The following is a 12,436-nucleotide window of genomic DNA, read 5'->3' as shown; positions in this document are numbered from 1 at the left end:
CCACCAGGCTCCTCCGTCTCCAAGATTCTCCAGGCAAGAACACTGGGGTGGGTTGCCATTTGTGGTACTTAATTTTTAAGGCCTTGTTGGCTAACCCATCTTGGCAATCTAGGAACAACAGTAAGTAGGAAAGTATTTTGGAAAACATAATAATAATATGTTACAAGTTCCAAAAAATGGAAACCATACCTGTGCCTGATGCAGATTCTATACCTTCTGGAGAGTGATAACTAGCCACTAGTACTTTAAGATACTTTTAATCTATCTGCCCTGGTGGATTGGTTAATTTTTATTTTGTTGCTTTGTTTTTTTTAGGTTGTGACATTTATAAACATGGAGGTATGCAAAACTCTCTGTGGTCTGAAATTTCTGCCAGGGCATCTGGTTGGGGGTGTTGGAGATGGCACTTCTAGTTATGCCAGGCATCATTCAGCTTTACCCTACCTCTAGCCCAATGCCCACAGTGTAGAGTAGGAGTAGGCTTGGGGATAGATCAGAAAAAAGAATGGGAAGGAAGTCCCATTCTACTTGAACCCTGACATGGGAGATCATCCCTACATTATTCCATTAGATTAGCCCCTAAGAATGTATTCATAAAGCTAAAATTCATAGAGGTAATTCTGACTTCATGCGTGGATGAATATGAGTTTAAAATACATAATCATGAGTCAATCTAGCCCTTTGTCAAGTCTTATTTCTGTGTTGATTTTAACTAAGATCTCCCATAAGTATGCAAAGAATCCTTATAATCAAAATAACAACAACAACCCAGTTTTTGAATGAGCAAAGGATTGAATTGACATTTATCCAAAGAAATACAAATGGCCAGTAAGTACATGAAGGGATGTCCGACATGATTGGTCATTGTGTAAATGCAAAACAGAACAGCAACAAGAGACCATTTTACACCCCAGGATGCCTATAATTTTAAACAAAACCAAAAGTAAGTTGGTGAGGATATGAAGAAATTGTGAACCTCATACATTGCTGATGGTAATGTAAAATGGTGCAGCCACTTTGAAAAATAGTTTGGCTATACCTCAAAGAGTTAAGATTGGTTACTCTAATGATCCAGCAATTACACTGCTAGATGTGTACCAAAGAGAAATGAAAACATTCACATGAAAACTTGAATGTACGTGTATGTTCATGGCAGCATTATGCATGATAGTCAAAAAGGAAACAACCTATATATTCATCAACTGATGAATGAATGAGTAAAAGTATATCTAAACAATGGAATAGTATTCATTCAGAAGAAGTAAATAAGTACTGATTGTGCTCCAGAATGAACGAATCTTGAAAACATATGCCAAGTGAAAGAAGCCAGATACAGAAGCCACATACTGTATGATTCCATTGATATGAAATGTCCAGAATAGGCAAATCTGTTAAACAAAAAACAGTTGTTTCATTGTTGCTAGGTGATGCGAAGGGGATTTCCAATTTGGGGTGATGAAGTTTTCCAGAATTAGTGATGATTGATTGTGCAATCTTGTGCATACATTAAAAACATTCAATTGTACATTTTTACAATGGTTTTGGTGAGTGCTATGTGAATTTTATTTCAAAATATTTTTTAAACTTTTAAGTGGTGAATTCTGTTTAGAATGATAAAAACTTTAAAAATATTCTACGATATCTTGATTTCTACTTCCTCATTCTTCTACAAATAGAATATTTATCAAAGATTAAAGTGAAAGTCACTCAGTTGTATCCAGCTCTGGGACCCAATGGGCTATACAGTCCATGGAATTCTCCAGACCAGAATACTGGAGTGGATAGCCTTTCTCTTCTCCAGGGAATATTCCCAACCCAGGGATCAAACCCAGGTCTCCCGCATTGTAGATGGATTCTTTACCAACTGAGTCACAGGGGAAGCCCAAAAATACTGGAGCGAGTAGCCTATCCCTTCTCCAGGGGATCTTCCCAACCCAGGAATCAGGAATCAACTGGTGTCTCCTGCCTTGCAGGCAGATTCTTTACCAACCAAGCTATCAGGGAAGCCCACCAAAGATTAATTCATTGAGATAAGCATGAAGAATAATTAGAGGAAACTCATCTAATCAGGCAACTCACTTCTTTAAAGATCAAAGTATAAGTCTCATTTTTCTAAGCAGTGTGGTCGGCGCTGCTATCTGTATTTTATAGGTAGGAGATTAAGGGACTGTAGCTAGATGCTGAGTCGATGAACAATGTGACTCAGATCATCTTTCTGCCTCAATAATACTTCTCATATTCAAAGTCTCAGTATTTTTAATTGTCTGATGCTCATGCCTAAATACTCCTCAAATCTCCTTTCTTTAACTAAATAGAGTAATTTAAGACTTTATGAACATCAGGTGGCATGAATGTGAAACTGAGATAAGAAACAGGTAAGAAAATTCTGGTGTTTAAAATTAGTAACATGTAAGAAAATCTAAGAAAATTATGGTGTTAAGTCCTGTTTGATGGAATATTGAAAAGGTATTTGAAATTTCTAGTAGAGGACATTTCAGGTAGTTACTCCTTAGCATTATCCCAAATGTCCCCAGCTGATTTTTGTCTTTGGTTTAAAAAAAAATTATAGGCTTCAAATTCTTAAGGTTGAAACCAGAGAAAATGAGATTATATGGGGACTAGCTAGAAAAAACGTGAGTAAATATTTTCTGGAAAGAACTTGTAAAACACAATCAGAAACCCGAAATCCTAAAGTTCTGGATCTCAAATGAATTTAGGAATCTCCTGGGATGTGCTTTGAATCTGGGGAAATGGGAGATGGTAGAGGAAAATAGGGCACATAGATAAAGCAAGATAGACCCTATGTTGATCATTTCTGAGGTTGGGCAATGGGACATGGGAATTACTCTCTATACTTTTATAAGTGCCTAAAATTTTCTGTAATAAAGGGGACTTCTTTAATGTTAGGAGGAAAAAAGTTAAAATTTTTTTTTCTTCTCCCTAAAGTCAAGAACTGATAACGAATAGTCATTTTAATCACTGCAGTTTCTCAGAAGATATAGCTTCCAATCACATTGTTTGCATGTTTACCTCTATATTTCAATTTTAGTAATTCTAGCAAATTTTTTACTCTTGATCACTAAATAGAAGTCTGGAAGGATGGGTAGGAAGTAAGGAAGAAGGAAAAAAGAGAAGACGGAGATAGAAAAGACCAGCAATCAAACCTGAGTCCCATGCATTGAAAAGCACAGTTTTAATTGCTGGACTGCCAGGCAAGTTCCCTTGATCCCACTAAGTCTTAAGAATGTGCAAATTTAAATAGCAAGTATTTCTCATCTGTTTAGGATGAAAAAAATGTCTACAATAAGTGTTGATAATCAAAGAAGACCACTGATCTTCACTGGTGATACCAAAGGACAGACCAGACATGGAAGCCAGTTCACAGATGAAGATGGTTGATCTTTTTATCTGAATTCAAATTTATCTAGACATTCTACTTTTTACTTGCTCAATCTGAGAACTCTCCATCTACATAAGATGAGAAATTTTTTTAAAAAACAGAAAGACTGCCCAGTGCTAGCTAGAGAGTGAGGAAACATCTGCTTTCATACACTGGTGAGATTATAAACTGGTTCGACATTTTGGAGGATAATTTGGCAGTGTCTACTAAAGTACTCTTTGAGCCAGCAATCTCACTTTTAAGATTTACATTTGTACACTTAACTTTTTTTGAAGCAGTTAGTTTTAAGAATGTATTATTTAGAAACATTTACCCAAATATGCAAGATATATACAAGGATGTTCACTGCAGTATTGTTTACATATCAAAAAATTGGAAACAAGGTAACTGCCCATCAATAGGAGCAGCATAAATTATGATATTGTGATATGATGGACTCCCCTGTAGCTGTCAAAATGGATAAAGCACATGTGTATGCTGTGACATGAAAAAATACCTGGATTATAGTGGTTGGTTAGCAAAAACTCAAGTCGATGTATGGCGAAAAACGCCACAATATTATAAAGTAATTATCCTCCAATTAAATTAATTAATTTAAAAGAGAAAAACAGACAATTTGTAAAACAGTGTTCATGATTCCATTTTTTGTAAATAATGTTACATTAGTGTATAGAGAGAAAGCTTGACTTAGATGAGACAATAGGAAAAGGAATATGAGATTGTCACTATCTACATTATGTGTGTGCATATTAGAATTTTTTTTGCAGTAACAGTGCATTTTATTTGCATTAAAGAGAATTTAAAAATAGCTCATAACTTATATGAAAAGGAAAAATTGATGTGTTTTTAAATTTTTTATTGGAGTATAGTTGATTTACAATGTTGTGTTACTTTCTGCTGTACAGAAACCGTTATCTTTTCATTACCAGAACATTGCTTCCTATGAACCAGATTATTATGAAGCGTCGGGTGACATCCAGAGAAATGAAATGTGACCTGCCTATGAATGAAGCAAGAAGCTCTTGGGGCAGGGCTTCTTCTGGAACTTTGCTGAAGGAGCTTATGGGTAAGGTCCTTGCTCTTCAGTACATCATCCAGTAAATGAGATAAATAGCATTGTGATCCTGATGTAAAAATAGGTAGTGGGGTTTATCTGTCTTCTGTCCCAGCCTGGACTCTCTGATGCGGATTTTTAATTTCTTTAGTTATATTTAAAATGTATTTATTTATTTAATTTATTTGGCTCACCGGGTCTTAATTGCAGCATGCAAACTCTTAGCTGTGGCTTGTGGAATCTAGTTCCCTGACCAGGGATTGAACCCAGTCCCTTGCATTGAGAGCATGGAGTCTTAGCCATTGGACCACCAGGGAAGTCCTTCTTTAGTTATTTTTAATTAAAACAATTTTTAATGAATTAACTACCGAGATTCCAGTAGCCTGTGTAATATGCCCCATGACATCCCCAACTCTGGGTAGCCTCCCCCACCCCAATATCTTTACTTTCTCACTCTCACTGTCTACCCTCCCTAGCTTACCTGCTCTCTGTTTTCCACCAGGCTTCATTGCTCTTCAGTAATTCCTTATCTACCCCTAATGAATTCCTCATCCATGCTGTTTCAAAATTTTCAGTCAACTGAATCACCACTCCCCTTTTAACTAAATTAATAGAGTCGTAAAACTGGAAAGGTAGCTTAGAGAACATCTAATTCAATTCCCTCATTTAGTGAAAGAGGAAAAACTGGCTTAAAACTCAACATTCAGAAAAAGAAGATCATGGCATCCAGTCCTATCACTTCATGGCAAATAGATGGGGAAACAATGACAGACTTTATTTTTTTATGCTCCAAAATCACTGCAGATGGTGACTGCAGCCATGAAATTAAAAGACGCTCCTTGAAAGAAAAGTTATGACCAACCTAGACAGCATATTAAAAAGCAGAGACATTACTTTGCCAACAAAGGTCCATCTAGTCAAAGCTATTGTTTTTCCAGTAGTCATGTATAGATGTGAGAGTTGGACTATAAAGCAAGCTGAGTGCTGAAGAATTGTTGCTTCTGAACTGTGGTGTTGGAAAAGACTCTTGAGAGTCCCTTGGAGAAGAAGAAGATCAAATCAGTTCATCCTAGGGGAAATCAGTCCTGAATATTCATTGGAAGGACTGATGCTGAAGTTGAGACTCCCAATACTTTGGCCACCTCATTCCAAGAACTGACTCAATTGAAAAGACCCTGATGCTGGGAAAGAGTGAAGGCAGGAGGAGAAGAGGACGACAGAGGATGAGATGGTTGGATGGCATCACTACCTCGATGGACATGAGTTTGAGTAAGCTCTGGGAGTTGGTGATGGACAGGGAAGCCTGGCGTGCTGCAGTCCATAGAGTCTCAAAGAGTCGGACCCTACTGAGCGACTGAGCTGAACTGAAAGTCTTGTAGATATTAAATGACTTGCAAAGTCACACGATCCACTGGGGCCAGAGGTAGAATTTGAACTCAGTATCCAGAGACTGAGGAGTGATGGTACATCACTGTATACCTCCACTAAGGCTTAGAGGAGAGGGTATGAATTGATAGTTTACTTGGAGAAAAGCTTTCCAAGAAAGAAGGAATCTAAGTTGCAGTATACACTGATATTGATACAGTCAAAGTCCTATCATCAAATTTTTGGTTTATTCCCCTTCCAGTTTATCTGGTCAAATCATGATCTCAAAATTAATGAGAATTGTCACCCCTACTTTGTTTAATAATATGCATGAATTGAAACCACAAGTCTATTTAGTCTTATTGTGCACATCAGCAGATGACCTCAATTCTTATGTCACTGAGATCATGGATGCCATTCAAACTGACCCCGTAAACTTCTAGCCACACAAAATTTCTCTTTGTTATCACCAAATCCTCCTTTCTTTCATCTCCCTAACGTACTTCTCATCTGTAGTTTTGGTTTCAATTTATACTACATACTACTGCAAATTTATAATTAGGGGGAAATCACTTCACTTTCCTGAGCCTCAGTTTACTTTAGTGTGAATATGACTGGACTACTCATCTCATGCAATTCTGTTTAAGTGAAATAGCATGTATAAACATACTTTGGATGGTGGGAATAAAGACTATAGTAATGTTAGTAGCTGCTCATAGAAATCCTCAACAAAATACTAGCAAACTAAATCCAGCAACATATAGAAGAATTAAGTGATCTCATGATCAAGTGGAATTTATTCCAGGAATACAAAGTTGGCTCAGCATATAAAAATCAATCTGTGGCCGACAGGGGACCCGTCTGGGTGTCCCGCAGGCCCCAGAGGGTGCCAAGTTGGGGCGGCGATTGGGGAGGAGGCAGAGAGCCAGCCTGGCGTGTACTCCTGGGCGACCGGGGCTCCCCGGAACCACCTAGTGGCGATGTGTGGGTGCCTCAGGGCCGATCCCCTGCAACAGCCGCAGATATGTGGGTGTGCTGAGCGGGAAGCAACTGGATGTGGTGTGAATGGGAGTCCCCCCTCCCCTCCACAATCCCCTGTTGGGGCAGCCGCTCTGCAGCCAGATAGGGTCTGGACTTTGCGGAAGGGGGTGGGTGGGAATTGACGAGCAGAGCTGAGGACCCGGAGGGTCAGAAGGGCAGGCGGTGAGCAGAGGGGCCGCACCCTGGCTGAGGTGGCTTCCCCGGAAGCTGCAGATCAGAGTCAAGAAACGAGTAGACCACTGTCCCATCAAACAGCGCAAAGGGCACGTCCTGCGCAGGCACTACACGGGGAAGCCAGAAGATGGAGCGGAGTTGGACAGCACCCTGCCCCGGAACCAACCGTTTGTCTTCTCTCTGGGCACGGGCCAGCTCATCACGGGCTGGGACCAGGGGCTGCTAGGGATGTGTGAGGGGAAAAGCAGAAGCTGGTGATTCCATCAGAGCTTGGCTATGGAGCACGGGGAGCTCCCCCAAAGATTCCGAGTGGTGCAACCTTCATGTTCCAGGTGGAGCTGCTCAAAATCCAGCCATGTTCAGAACTGTAGCCAAACTGGAGAGGGGAGACGGAGAGGCCCCCATCAGGAACCAGGCTGTTTAAAGAAAGAAAAAAACCTTAACCCCCTCCTCCCCCAAAAAAGTCAGTCTGTGTAATACACTGTTATGGGCTGAATGGTATATGAACTCAAAGTTCATATATTGAAGTCTTAACCCCCAGGACTTCAGTATGTTACTGTATTTGGAGATCAGGTCTTTGAATGGGGTAATTAAATTAGAATAAGGTCATTAGGGCAGATCCTAATCCAATATGACTGGGTTCTTGTATAAAGAGATTAGGAAGACCATGTGAAGACACAGGGAGAAGATGACCATCTGCAAGCCAGGGAGAGAGGCCTCAGAAGAAACCAACCCTGTCAACACCTGGGTCTCAGATGCCTAGCCTCCAGAAGTACGAGAAAAATTTCTGTTTTGTAAGTCACTCAGTCCATGGTAATTTGTTATGGCAGCCCTAGCCAACTAATATATACACCATATTAATAGAATAAAAGACAAAGCCACATATGACCATCTCTATAGATGCAGAAGGAGCATTTGACAAAATAAAATACCTTCCTAAGATAAAAACTTTCAACAAACTAAGGATATAAGGAAACTTCCTCAACCTGATAAAGAACATGTATGAAAAACCCACAGTTAATATCATACATCATTGTGAAAGACTGAACGCTTTTCCCGTAAGATCAGAAACAAAACAATGATGTTTGCTTTCACCATATCCATTCAACACTGCACTACTGGAGCTTCTAACTGAGGCAGTCAGGTAAGAAAATGAAAGAAGAGGCATCTGGATGAGAAAGGAAGAGGTAAAGCTACCTCTATCTGCAGATAACGTGTTCTCGTATCTAGAAAACCCTAAGAAATACACATACACACACGGTATTAGAGCTAATAAATGTGTTTAGCAAGGTTGCAAGACACAAGATCAATATACAGAAATCAGTTATATTTCGATATACTAGTCATGAACTGGAAATAAAATTAAGAAAACAATTCCGTTTATAATAGCATCAAAAAGATTGAAACACTTAGGTATATGACACCTAAAGCTTAACTAACTAAAGAAAAAAAAATAGATCTATTGGACTGTATCATTAAAAACTTTTATACTCTAAAGGACAATATCAAGAAAATAAAAAACAACTCTTTTTCTGGGAGAAAATACTTGCAAACTATATATCTGAAAAAGACACCAATTAAAAATTGGGGAAAATATTTGAATAGGCATATCTCTAAAGAAGAAATATAGATGGCCAATAATCACTTAAAAAGGTGTGCTTTTGTGGATTATATATATTAATCATGTATCATTAGGGAAATCAGAATCAAAATGATATATCAGTTCAGAGTCACTAGAGTCACTGTAATAAAAAATCAGGCAATAACAAGTGTTTGCAAGGATGTGAAGAAATTGAAACACTCATATACCGTTGATGAGAATGTTAAATGGTGCAGCTGCTCAGGAAAACACTTTGGGAGTTCCAGAAAATTAAACATAGTATTACTATATGACCTAGCAGTTCTACTCCTTGGTACATACCTGAAAGGATTGTAAATACAGGTCCACACAAAAACTTGAACCTGATTATTTATAGCAGCATGATCCATAATAGCCAAAAGTGGAAACATCCCAAATGTCTATCAGCTAATGAATGAATGAATCAAATGTGGTATATCAATATAATGGGTTATTATTCAGAATAAAAATGAATAAAATGCTGAAACCTTCTATACCATGGATGAAACTTGTTAACATTATGCTAAATGAAAGATGTCAGGCACAAAGGCCACATATTGTATCACTCCACTTACATGAAATGTCCAAAATAGGCAAATCCACAGAAGTAGAAAGTGATTAGGGGTTACCAGGGGAAGGGGTATGGGAAGTGGGGAGTGATGGAGAAAGGATTTCTTTTGGGGATGATGAAACTGTTCTGGTATTAGTTCATGGTGGTGGTTGTACAGCCTTGTGAATAAAAGCTCCTGACCTGTACACTTTATGGTATGTGGATTATATCTCAATTTTAAAAACTAATAATGCTGTGTTACCACTTACTGAATGCTTCAGGGCCCCACACTTAGCTGAAGACAACTTAGTGAGTGCATGTCTTTGTTCCTACTTAACAAATAAGAAAACCTAAGTTCAAGGAGATTAAGTGCTTTGCCAAGGAAGCACCTGAGCTGAGAGATCTGAGCTGAGAGTCAAGTCTAATTCTGAAGACCCAGCGTTTAATCACTCCCAACACCAGGCTGCCCTAAGCAAAGATTAATAGTTCCCATTACAGAACTCTGCTCAAGTGGCAGCCTGGAGGGGAAGGGAGTTTGAAAGAGAAGAGATACATGTAGAAGTGTGGCTGAATCCCCTCACTCTCCACCTGAAACTATCACAACATTGTTAATTCGCTGCACCCCAATACAAAATAAAAAGTTTAAAAAAAAATTATTATAAGGAATGAATAAAATCAGTGACTCACCAAAAAAAATAAGTCCCTGTTACATATATGATAATACTCAAAGAGAATATTTATATGTGTGATATATATAAACATTACTTCATTATATATATGCCATACCAAAATATAGAAAATATGCAGTAATATAGATGTAGTATATATATGCAATAACATGTATACTATTATACTATATAATATGAAGTATATGTTGATACATAGTATATATGTTATATAATAATATAATATTTATTACCCACAAATCAATCTTAAAAAATCAAGTCAATGCAATAGAAAAATGGGCAAAAAATATGATCAAGTAACTCACAAAAGGAAAAGTGCAAATGGTGGTTAAGCATTTGAAAAGATGTGTGAACTCAGTAGTATTCAGAGAAATACAGATAAATATAAGATTGTTCTTCTTTATTATAATGACATTTAAAGATTTTTAATATACAATGTCACGGAGAATGAAGGGAAATTGGTATTCATATATTGTTCAGTTCGGTTCAGTTCACTTCAGTCTCTCAGTCGTGTCTGACTCTCTGCGACCCCATGGACTGCAGCACGCCAGGCCTCCCTGTCCATCAGCAACTCCCGGAGCTTACTCAAACCCATGTCCATTGAGTCGGTGATGCCATCCAGCCATCTCATCCTCTGTCGTCCCCTTCTCCTCCTGCCTTCACTCTTTTCCAGTATCAGGGTCTTTTCCAATGAGTCAGCTCTTCGCATCAGGTGGCCAAAGTATTGGGAGTTTCAGCTTCAGCATCTGTCCTTCCAATGAATATTCAGGACTGATTTCCTTTAGGATTGATTGGTTGGATCTCCTTGCAGTCCAGGGGACTCTCAAGAGTCTTCTCCAACGCCACAGTTCAAAAGCATCAATTCTTCAGCGCTCTGTTTTCTTTATAGTCCTGCTTTTACATCCATACAGGACTACTGGAAAAACCATAGCTTTGACTAGATGGACCTTTGTTGGCAAATACATTGTATATATTGTTGATATTTTGGTGTACAGTAAAATTAACTACAATTTAATCTATTAGGAATTTTAAATTTATCATTTAATCAAATAATTTCACTGCTAAAAAGCTATCATATGTACATAAAGGTATTCATTGCTTTTAATAGTGAAAAATTGGTTGTAAACTAAATGCCCTCCCGAAAAGGGCAAGTGTTAGTTGCAGAGTTGTGTCTGACTCTTTGCGACCCATGGACTGTAGCCCACCAGGCTCCTCTGTCCATGGAATTCTCCAGGCAAGAATACCGGAGTAGGTAGCCAATGTTTAACTTAACAAATAAGCCATTTTATTTGCTAAGTAGATCTCCAGGGGATCTTCCCTAGCGAGGTAAGATCTTTATGTCTTTATGTCTCCTTATGTCTCCTGCATTGGCAGGCGGGTTCTTTACTATCTGAGCCACCAGGAAAGCCCAAAATGCCAACCTATTTGTACACAATTTTATGTTAATTCTTAGAAAAGTTATTAACAGGAGTTACTTTTGGATTCGGTGTTGGGGAAGATGGGTTAACAAAACCTTTCCCCTTCCTGATTAACAGTTAGACCCTTGGTTAACTTTCTAGTTCTGTTTCTCAGGCAACTTGATAAGGATAATGTGTCAACCAAGCTGCTGGGCAACACGGCACATAGGATCAATGACTCCTGTTTGGTAAACTGCATCCGGAGTGAGAGAACTTCTCCATCCCTAGTAGGAAGTCCTATATTTGGATTTCCCTGTGTGATGTGACTCTGGTGATTAGGAAGCTGGAAGCTATGCCTGTGAAGTTGTTAGAAGAGATGTTAGCTCCTGTACAGAGTGATGCCTATAAACCAAGGCAGTTTCCATGCTCGCTTCCCTGAACCTAAGCCGAACTACTCAGGGGTCTGCAGCCAGGGCTCCCAGGGGTGCTGGCCCACGCCCTGGCTGCGATCTGTGGTTCCTGCAATGTACCTTTTGGAGCATCCAGGAGTGGTTTACAGTCGAGTTCTGAGTTAATGTGTGGTTGAACCTAAGGAGACTGCTCCCCTCCAGCCCTCACCAGTTGGGCATGGTTGGAAGAGCCTGTATGCAAATTGGAAATAAATTTGTAAGTTAAAAAGTTAGTTTATAAAAACCCTCCTTTTCAACCTGTAGGATCTTCGCGCTGTTCCTTAAATGTACCTTGCACTCTTCTGTCTTTCACCCTCTCCATCATCCTTTGTTAAAATATTTTCTTTCTTCCAGACTTAAATTTCCTTTTCCCACTCTCAAGTAAGTTCACCTTCCTCTGAACTACCATAAGCATCTTGCTTGCTTCTCTTTTGTGTTGTAGTTCATATCCCTGAAAAGGGAAAACTGCAATTGATGAACACCTGGGTCCTGCTACATATATATAGAACTATATATATACATATATATATGTAGTTTCCATGTTAACCCTATACTTATATCACCATTCTTCAGACCTCACTCTTGGTTAAAAAAAAAATAGCGGGAGGGAGGCAGTTAGTTTTGTTTGTCTTGCTAACAGCATGTAAAACACTTGGGGTGCCTACCATACAGAAAGTGCTCGATAAATGGTTGCTGGCATTT

This window comes from Muntiacus reevesi, chromosome 4 (assembly GCF_963930625.1).
Source record: "Muntiacus reevesi chromosome 4, mMunRee1.1, whole genome shotgun sequence".
Classification (NCBI taxonomy): Eukaryota; Metazoa; Chordata; class Mammalia; order Artiodactyla; family Cervidae; genus Muntiacus; species Muntiacus reevesi.
The sequence above is the reverse complement of the archived record's forward strand: the minus strand, read 5'-3'. Positions refer to the sequence as shown.